Raw genomic sequence first — 10327 nt, 5'->3', positions numbered from 1 at the left:
CCTAAAAAGCCTAGACTTTGTTATAGATATGAAAATATTGTGGTTACATTTTATGACCAGATTTTATGACGAGTGCATCATGAGGAAAATATATCCTAAAATATAGGGATGTATCTTAATTTTATCTCAAGGAAATAATGTTTGCTCTAACGTTGTACTTGTTGTTACCATAAATGACGCACAACAGCGGTTTCTGCATCCTTTTGCGGTGAAGAGGTGAAGAAGCAGTTTGCTTTTGTTTTACGCCCATGAGCGGCGCTGATTGGTTAATGACATCTGCATGTTTCTGTAGTCTCCGCCCACTCCTTCTCTTTCAGCGCGTGTGGGCGTATTTTACAGCTCGAAACTGAACTACAGACTTCAGTGTGGGAATTTACGGGGCGAGCAGAATGGTTTTCATCTGCAGCGTTGTTGCAGCCTTTGAATTTAGGATTTGACTATATAAAATCACATTGCTTCCGTACTGTTTAGTTATGCTTTGACATTACATATCCTCTGCGAAGAAGGTGCATCACACTAAACGCCGGTTAATGAACAAACCCTGCTGCTAAAATCTGAAAATCCATCAGAAGGTATGGCTTTATTTCACTTTACGTCAGTTGTTTTAAAGTTGCACCCATAGTAACAAACGGAGCATCTTTGCTATTTGAGACTAAGATGTGTGTCAACTCACGTGCAGCTGAATGCATGCCAAATACATTTCATAGATAACAGTATATTGTGCATGTTGCGTTATGCAGCTATTGGAAATACCACATTAATTTTCTGAAATGATGGCTGTTTTAAAAACTTGAGCTTTCTACCTAGACGTGTGTGTTGACTGAAAAAATGTGCTGTGATGGCCAAAAAGATATCTAGGTAGGCACCTCACGAAGTTTTTGGAGACATCCCATAAATATGTGCTTGTGTAAAATGGTTTCGCAGAGCGATTGCATGCATCTGTAATCTGGCTGCATGATAATCTGCAGCTGGTGGATTAAGTGTTACGAGCGTCACTGCTTTAGTCATTTTAATGGACATGGATTCTCCTCAGTCAGGGGCTTTTCTTCATGTTCCAGAAGAATTGAGTACAGAAGAACCTATGTCAACCAATATGAACAATGTTTTATATTTTACACTGAATTTTGCCATCTGTTATTATGTCAAAACTAGAATATTGCATAAATATCAGGCTGGGTCAAACTGTCACATATTTTAAACGTTATAATGTTTAATGAGTTTGTTGCCAAAACAATGTATTTATTTATTTATTTTTACAATATTGCTGTTTCATGAATTTTGTGCAGATGCCGAAGCAACTTACAAATGAGGTCAATAGAAACAATCAAACCAATAAAAGCAAGAACAAGTTTTATAATAAATAAATAGATGAAACAATCTTTTTCTTAACTGGGCAACTATTGCAGAAATGTGATGTGGCTATGCAAAATAAATAAATAAAAGTCTATATGCAGATTATACAGTTATTTATTGAATTCTTCTCAGCAAATTTTGAATTAACAGAACAGTCTTCATGTTTGTTAAAGTTGTTTAAAATTTTAGTGGTTACAGCTGCAGGAATGTGCAAGGTGCACATGAAAAAAAAGTAAATTGAAACATCTGACTTTCCTGAAAGTGATCATTTTTTCATTTATTTGAATGGCTACAAATCAAAAGCATACTTCTAACATTGGAAAAAATCTGTGGACTTAAAAAGCTTTTTCTACATGAATTATTCTCACTTCTATTTTACTGTCTTACCAGTGGCACTGAATATTTAGCCCCTGGACGCTATTAAAGTGAAGATGAAAGTATAGCTCAAGGAATACAGGAACACATCCCCCCTGACCTGAGTCATAAGTGCTAAGTTTCCTGGTTTAAAGAACAGGTGCAATTTCCTCCCCAGGAAGTTACTTGCATTTACAATTATTATATATGCCCATTAAAATTCCTGCTCAAAATTAATAATTATTAAATAGTAGACACACAAAGACAGCATGCTGCGTGCAGATTTTTGTGAAGATGATGGGGCCAACATTCAGCCATCTGGTGACTACAGTGCACACTGAATCTCATTTAATACTTCATAGATTTGCATAAATAATGTCATTTTACTTCTGTTACTGAGCTTGGAAATTTTACAGTTCTTGTTCTGAAAAAAAAAAAAAAGATAGGTTGCTTTCTCATGCATGTTAACAGTCATAATTTTTGGCTTTTTAGAGATGCTACAGTGTGAGGTAAACTCCTCTGTTCTGACCTCAGATGAGGCTGTTGTGTGCGAGTAGTATGATCCCATTTGTGGATTTATCGTAAGCTTGGGTGATTTGGATCCACACACTTTACCATAGCCTAGTGTCTCTCATTTTGCCTTGTCACTGTCAGATAAAAACAGCAATTTACTTGTTCTTGGAATAGGTGTTGAATTATGTATAGGGATTTGTTCCAATAGGCTGTCACTCATTTCCCTTGAGCTCATGTTAAGTTGTTACACCACTTTCTTACACAAGATCATATCATTTCTTATGCTTTTCAATCTTTAAGATTTCCGTTTCATTCCTAGGTGTTTAGTAATCTGTGTTCATACCAGTTTCGCATCTTTTGGGCTGGATTGCCTACTTCTTGACAGCATTGAAAATATGGCATTATGTACAGTAGTATTAGTAGTACACTATCGATCAGAGGTCTGGGGTCAGTAAGATTGTTTTCAAATTAATACTTTTTCAGAAAGAATGCATTGATTAAAAGTGACAGTAGTAACATTATTTATATTTCAAATGAATGCTTTCAAATGAATGGATACAAAAATGTATTAAATCTTTATAAATAAAGATTCATTTAATTTTAAAGACAGAATAAAATATTAAGACACAAATCTCTTCAACATTAATATTAAGATTTTTTTTTTGAGTGCCAAATCAGGATATTAAAACGTGACACCGAAGACTGGACTAATGCCTGCTTTAAATTGAGCTTTGCCTTCTCAGGAAAAAAATTTAATCTAATAAAATAGATTGCTATTATACAACTGCTATTGATATTTTAATGCATTTATGTGCATACATTTTTAGGTGTGCATAAATGCTTTTTTCATGTATGCAACATACTGTAGCAAGTATTCGAACAGTCAAGTGGAGAAAAAAAAAGGATTTCTTGCAGCATTGCTTTCAGGAAGTATGGACTAGTTCAGACCTATCCCAAACTATCATACAGAAAAGTGAGACATCTGTCAGATCACAGGGAGTGCATTCACTTCCAAATTCCTTTTGAGCAATCCATTCAGTGAATAAGATTCCCAAGACCCTTGAACGGATCTTATTTAAATGATTAATTCGTCATCAGATTTTTATGAGACCATATTAATGTTTGCTTTGATTTTGCAAAAGGCCTGTCAGACAGCCTGTGAAGATACTTGAGCACCAGCATATTGTGTCTGGAAATTAAGGGATGAAAAAGTAGATTGGGATTTGTTGGCTGTTCAAAACAAGTAGAGAAAATGACATTATAACAAAAAGAAATGGAAATGAAAACTGATGATCCAGCTCTTCTGGAGAATCAAATTACCTTAATTCATGATATTTTTACCTTAATTCTCTCATTCTTTCTCTGTTTCCTGGCTGCTGATTCTGGAAGAAAGAGCAGACTGTGGTGGGTAAACCCCATGTGTGCATAAGCAGCTCTTTCCCTGCTCCTCCGTGTCTCTCTCATTCCTGCAGGCCCTATCAGAAAACTGCAGGCCCCTTCCAGTCTCTGTCTGTTGTCAAGCACTTTTGAAAGGATAATTTGTATTTATTGGTACATAACACAAGGAACGGGATTTGACTGTCATTTTATTGTTTTTGCAAGCTTTTTCTTTTTCACTTCGCCTTGGAGAAGGAAAAAATATGAAGATTTGAGTTTATCCTGAACAAGTGGGGGGTTATAATCCCAGTAGCCTTTGTGTGGTTGGGTGGAGCAGCAGAGACATGGGTTGTGTCCGGGCCTTAGGACGTCACGTGGCAGGTCAAGTTCATCTGCTCGCAGGCAATCTGTGCGTCATCATATATAGCTGCGGCTTTTAGGCTCTCGTCAATGACCTGTTTATATCTGATCATTCGACATCTGAGGATGAAAGTGCTCTTAAAAAAAAAAACACTTTACGCACCCATGTGCACTTTTTGGCTTCGAGACTTTGTTGGAAGTGTGAATGGTAAAGATGATAAGACATCCCTCCAAAAAGATGGCTGTTTATGTGTAACTGAGGCTTTAAATCTCACCTGAAAATGAACATTTTTTTTTCTCTTGTGAAACACATAAGGAAATGTTTAGCAGGTTTCTGAGCTGCTTTTTCCATACATTGAACGTGGATGAGAACCAGGGAATGTCAGAGTAAAAAAAAAAGATTCATAATAGCCCTTAGTCAGACTATTAAGTATATTATTGTATCTTTATGCGATGAATTTAATTGAAGTTGTTATTCATTATAAATCTCAGTTAAATTGAACTCCTCCTACGGGTCCTTTAATCAAGTTGATGCATCAGAAAGGAAAATCTTGAAGGATGGAAGCAGTTAACCCAGAGACATTCACAGTGTTTTTTTTTTTTTTTTTTTTGAGTTTTTCGAATTTTTCCGGGAAATATGCAGTTTGGGATTGATCTTGTTTTTCCCTCCATGAATATTGTGAATTTAATAAGACTTTTAGGTGTTTCTGCCAGTAATAAGAATTCTTGGTTATATTCTTAGATAAATCATATTAATCTATACTAGCAGTAAATATCCAAGATCATGCAGCTACTATATTGACAAACTATATGACAAACTTTAATAAGTTGTGGTGTAATAAATGGTATTATTTAAAGCTTTTGACAGCCTGCTGCTTCTTGACTGTAAGACTTGAACCTTTCCTGTTCATATTGGGAAGACTTTTTACTAATTCATACAGAAATAATCACATCTTTCTGTTTAAACCCTTGTAGAGTCTAATGTATTTTCGGGGATTGGGGGAGATTTGGCTTTCATGTGATTTGAGACCTTCTGCGTCTTTATTTGATCTTGGATGTCAGATGTTTGAAATTTTCCTTTTATTGTCTATTTTCTTTTCAAACCCGCGCACCATCTGCGTACAATTAACATTTTATTTTCATACAGTGTGATCCAACAGAGGAAGTGTTCATGTCAAATTCACAGCGTGAAGATGCCTCATAATGAGCACTATTGTGAAAGCAGCCCCTTCTTAGACAAAGGTGACAAACCACCTGCAGTTCTCAAACAGCCCCTAATGCAACACCATTTGCCCATCTGCAGTGCTACAGATTCTTGTTATCAGTCTTCTTTGAAAAGAAACTGCTTTCAATGTATGGTTGAAAGATTTTTTATATGAGCACAATTCATGTTCTGCTGTGTTATCTTGGAGCAAGGCTTAGCCTGTTTGTGATACATGCTGTTACATGTTAATGGAAGCTGTCTATTAATTGGGTGTGTTGGACTCACTGGAATTGCAATGTGAACACAGACGGCATTCTTTGAATTATATCCCCAAGTCAAGCTCTTGGCAGACAGGAGTCAGTTAATGGAGCCCAGACAGGTTATTTTTAAGAAATGTACAAAGAGAAGACTATTGCATGTGGTATTTCTCTATCATTTATTATGTGGGTCAAAGACATGTCCAAAAATATACATAAAAAATGCATTTCAGACATACAATGAAAGGATGGTCCTCCCAAAAATGAAAAATTTGACATCATTTATTCAACCTCATGTCTTTTTAAACCTGTATAACTCCAAAAGAAGCTATTTTGAAGAATTTTGATAACCAAACAGTTTTGGATCAAACTGATTTCCATTGTATTTTTTGTCTATATAATGGAAATCCATTGGGAACTCTTGGCAAAAGAGTTCAAAATTGGGGCCAATAACTGCACAAAAGTCCGAGCTGCTACCTCGGATTGGGGCGACAGACCCTGTCAAACAGTCACTTAATTCACAAGAATGTCAACTTTATGGAAAGATACTAACCTGACCCTAGCCTAGCTCGCTAGCTTATGTTGATAGTTGCACAATTAAACCGGTTAACATTAACAATTAAACAACATATCATAACAAGGAGATAACTATGTAGCTAAACACTTTAAGTTATACCGCTCCCCTGTCGTTGCCAGAATCCATGTTGAGGTTTCAAACAACTGAAAGACAGAACTGCTCGCGCTCGCGACACAGGCATATCGCGCTGTGTGAACGCGTTCGTGTGATTGGCTTAGAAGTAAAGAATCCCCCGCGTGGGGTGCGTTCTTGTGATTGGCTAAAACAAGGGAGATATCTGATTGGTTTGCTGATCATTCCCCGTTTTAAAATTTTTTTTCTAAGTTCAAGTTTTAAGTTCACTGACCGCAAGCAGTTTGTAAATCAAGGTATATTTGTGTGTGCAACAGAAATACATTCCTGAATCTTGTCCTGTGCATTTCTGAATCTTGAGTGAATTGTGTGTGTATTTATGAATTTTGTGTGCATTCGTGAATTTTGTATGCATTTGTGAATCTTCTGTGCTTTTTACATTTTGTGTGTGCATTTGTGAATTTTGTGTGTGTATTTATGAATCCTGTATGTGCATTTATGAATCCTGTGTGTGCATATGTGAATGTAGTGTGTGCATTTATCTTTTTTGAGACTCGTTTAGCTCCATATCTTTGACCCATTAGTATACCACAGTCAATTCTAGTAAGTTTGGCACATTTGTGTCCGTCTTACTGGAACAGACTTAGATCCGCGTGGCTTACAGTATATGTAAATCAGGGATTGGTTTGGGATTGGGATCTCTTATGGGTTTTTGACTGCTGTTTCCTGGCAGTTCCACGCAAACAACGTCAGCCTCAGGTTTGTGTTGTGTGCCATTCACGTGAGAGCCAGATTTACACATTTATGACTGTGAGTTTTGGCCTGTTTTAGCTTATAGTCTACAGTTGTGTCTCCTGTGCCCTTGGAGACAAACCTAACCCACCAAATTAACAAAGCGTTCCACTGGTTCTGTGAATAAGGCTTGAAAGTTCCCTCCATTTTCAACCATTATTGTGCTGTCACAGCTTATTAAGTATAAAACAGTCTGCCAGACCAGCCGCTCTGGTAAAGGTTTGTCTGTTTTTAGAGTTGAGACCTATATTATTCTCCAACAGCTTCTTTGGCAGTTGCGAAGACTGATTCTTTTGGGAGCTAATGCATAATTGAAGGGATTTTCCAGAAGTAAATTGCTTTTGTGTCTGAAATATTGCATTTTTCTCCCCTTAAGTGATGTTATGGAAGTGTGGAGCCATTTTCTCCCTTTGAATTAATGACACAGAGCTACTTTATTAGCACGGCTTTGACATTTCCATCAAAAGCCAGCAAGGATTTTTAACAGCCCAAATCAATACTGACAACCCACACAGCGAGTCCTCTCTAGTGGGAAATGCTTCAGGCGGCCTTCACCCTGGAAAGTATTTAAATGGAGATCACATGTTGTTTAGGCATGCGCTGCTGAAAGTCCTCTTGGCTGGCGACTGATGCAACCGAGACAGAAAGATGTTTGTTGGCAGGTTGGAAGATGGATCTGAAGTCTAGCAGGACCATTCAACACCTCTGTTTCTCACAGCATGCAATCTGGGATCAGCACCAGTGCCACTCTGTCAGCACATTGAAATCCAGGGACACTTATTCTGATGTTTTCAAACCGCATCAAGCTGAAGCACAGCCATTGAGTTTTAATGGACCATTTTCTTAATTTGCAGAGTCTTTATAGAGCCGTATGTGTTTAGTCTTTAGCATAGAAAAACAGAGGAGCCCTGTTGGCTCTGAATGGATTAGGTTCAATTAATTTCTGACTGGTTTTTGCTGGTTTACAGTTGATCTAGCTGGTCTAGCAGCATAATCAATGACATAGTTTTCACAGTTGACAGTTATATAAAAAAATATATAATTATAATATATATATATATATAAATATAAATATATATATATATATATATATATATATATATATATATATATATATATATATATATATATATATATATATATATATATATATATATAAAATAATATAATATTTAAACATAATAATTTTTAAACATTAGTTGACTTAAATAAAACAACCCAGCTTGGTGGGTAACCAGCTGGGTTGCCAAATAACCCAAGTTGGGTTGTTTTTAACCCAGCATTTTTTTAATTTTGTTTTTGAGTGTAAACATGTTTTTTGGGGGGTCTTTAAAAGTCTTAAATTGTACAAGAAAGTCTTAATTATGATTTCAAGAGGTCTTACATTTGGGGACGGAAAGACCAGATTTGGTCATTGGATATGGCTGAATGTGATGCTTAAACTTCAAAAGGTTAACATTATGATTTCATTAAATAACATGAGTGCTGCACATTCGAAGTCCAGTGCTGTGCTGCTTTGTGTTCTGCTGTCACCGGGGAAACAGTTTTATTCTACCAAACGCTCCAGAGAATGAATGAGCATTTTAAATACAACTGTTGTTTAGTTCAGAAAAATGCGAAAATCGACCCATGTTTTTACCCTGCAAACACACAAGAGCTTTAAATGTGAACTGATGGATCGATAAGAAGACAATGCATTGTAAAAATCTAAACATTGGGTGTGCAATATGTATGTTCTGCGATAATATCGTAATTGTAATTGCACGTTCATGTTTATTCACTGCATGCATTAATCAGTCTATTAAAATACATTTAGAATATTCACATAATTTAATATAGGGGACAGAAAATTTATATTTATATAATTTATAGTTAATAGCACATGACGAGTGACGTTTTTTTTCTCCAAAAGCAAGCATGATTACAAAAGTGATATTGATTTTATGCAGCAGTTTATACAGCAGATAACGTTTTAGACGTTTTGCTCTATTTCTCCAACAAAAAAATCATTTCAAATCATTTCAGTGCTGTTTTGTGTCTCTGAGCAACAGGACGCTGTTTTGTTCCCGAATGAATCAACTCTTTAAATGATTCGGCTCAATTGTAATGACTCACTTATTAACAGCGACTTACTGTCGCCTACTAGCAGTTTTAATTTCACATTAAAGGTATTTTTATTTTTTTATTTTTTTTTTATAATTTCAAACATCAGTTTTCAATATTTATGTTTAAAATATCAAAACATTATTCATGCATTTGTAACTGCAGGTTAAGGTATTCCATGTCCCTCTGAGCTACATTAAACAGTGTGTAAATGCATGTAAATGACACTTCTAATGCAGCTTCTGTGTTTCCTCTGCATTGCAAAGATAAATTCTGTTGATTTAATTTGTTGGTAACCACCCAAATGCAAGAATCTGACTTAAAAGTTGGTGCACATTTTTAGAAAAAAAAAAAATGATTTAAATGTAAAAATGCCCATAAAACTTAATGGAAATTATTAATTTATACAACTGCTGTGAACTGACCACACAGAATATGAATAATATCCACTGATCTATATATATAACTGGATTGCTCATCGCGTTCTAAACCATAGACATCATATAGGTAGACGCCACTGATCTATATTATAGATCAGATCATATAGGTAGACGCCACTGATCTATATTATAGATCAGTGATAATATCAAAAAAATTCAGGAATCAGCTGTCCACGGCAGTCCTTAAGATATCAGCACAATAACACACTCAGAAAAATATGATCTAATTATCGTTATTGATAAAATCCCAGAATATTTTGGAGATATCTTTTTAATCAATATCACACACCCCTGATTTATGTTAATTGATATAATAATTTGATTATAAATGTTTAAATAAATAATTTTGACTTTAAAGGCTGAAATGTAAAGTTGATCATTTAGAAAATTTGAACTGTAAATTATACTTTTTATTTGAAATATTTTGTAGCATCATAAATATCTCACTTATTGATCAGTTTTATGCATCTTTGCTGGATAAAAGTGTTTTTTTTTATATATATATGAACATTATACTGAACATAATGTTTTAACAGTAGTGTATATTAAAATGCAATTCATCTATAAAGTTACTTAAATACATATCTATATGATAAGCAAGTTTATTTTAATTCTTAAATTCAAATTCAACTTAATATTTCAATATTTTCTGGCATATTGATTTTTCATCTTTAAAAAAGCGTAATCTTTCATTTTTATTTCTTGCGAGGGAAAAAAATATTTTAAGAATATTGTGGTTAAAATGCTTTATTAAATGCTTTACTATTGCTTATTAATTTGTATTATATTTTCCATATGAAACCATCATGAATACAACTTTAACATGAGTGCAATTATAAGAACTTGGCAGAATTTTATATAAAAAGATTTTAGTCCTTTTCTTTATCAAGGACAAGGACACTCCTGTTTGTCTCTGACCCTACAA

General features: G+C 34.9%; 1 protein-coding gene across 1 annotated transcript in view; it reads left to right on the top strand.

Moving 5' to 3' along the window:
* The first annotated feature begins 360 nt into the window (after positions 1-360).
* Positions 361-10327, top strand: part of LOC127969550 (inactive rhomboid protein 1) — a 30866-nt gene continuing 20899 nt past the window's right edge. The window contains exon 1 of the mRNA XM_052571603.1: positions 361-572. The gene's annotated coding sequence lies outside the window, so the exon portion shown is untranslated. The remainder of the gene's footprint in view (positions 573-10327) is intronic.

The sequence above is a fragment of the Carassius gibelio genome, chromosome B12 (genome assembly GCF_023724105.1).
Source record: "Carassius gibelio isolate Cgi1373 ecotype wild population from Czech Republic chromosome B12, carGib1.2-hapl.c, whole genome shotgun sequence".
Lineage (NCBI taxonomy): Eukaryota > Metazoa > Chordata > Actinopteri > Cypriniformes > Cyprinidae > Carassius > Carassius gibelio.
The sequence above is the reverse complement of the archived record's forward strand: the minus strand, read 5'-3'. Positions and strand labels throughout refer to the sequence as shown.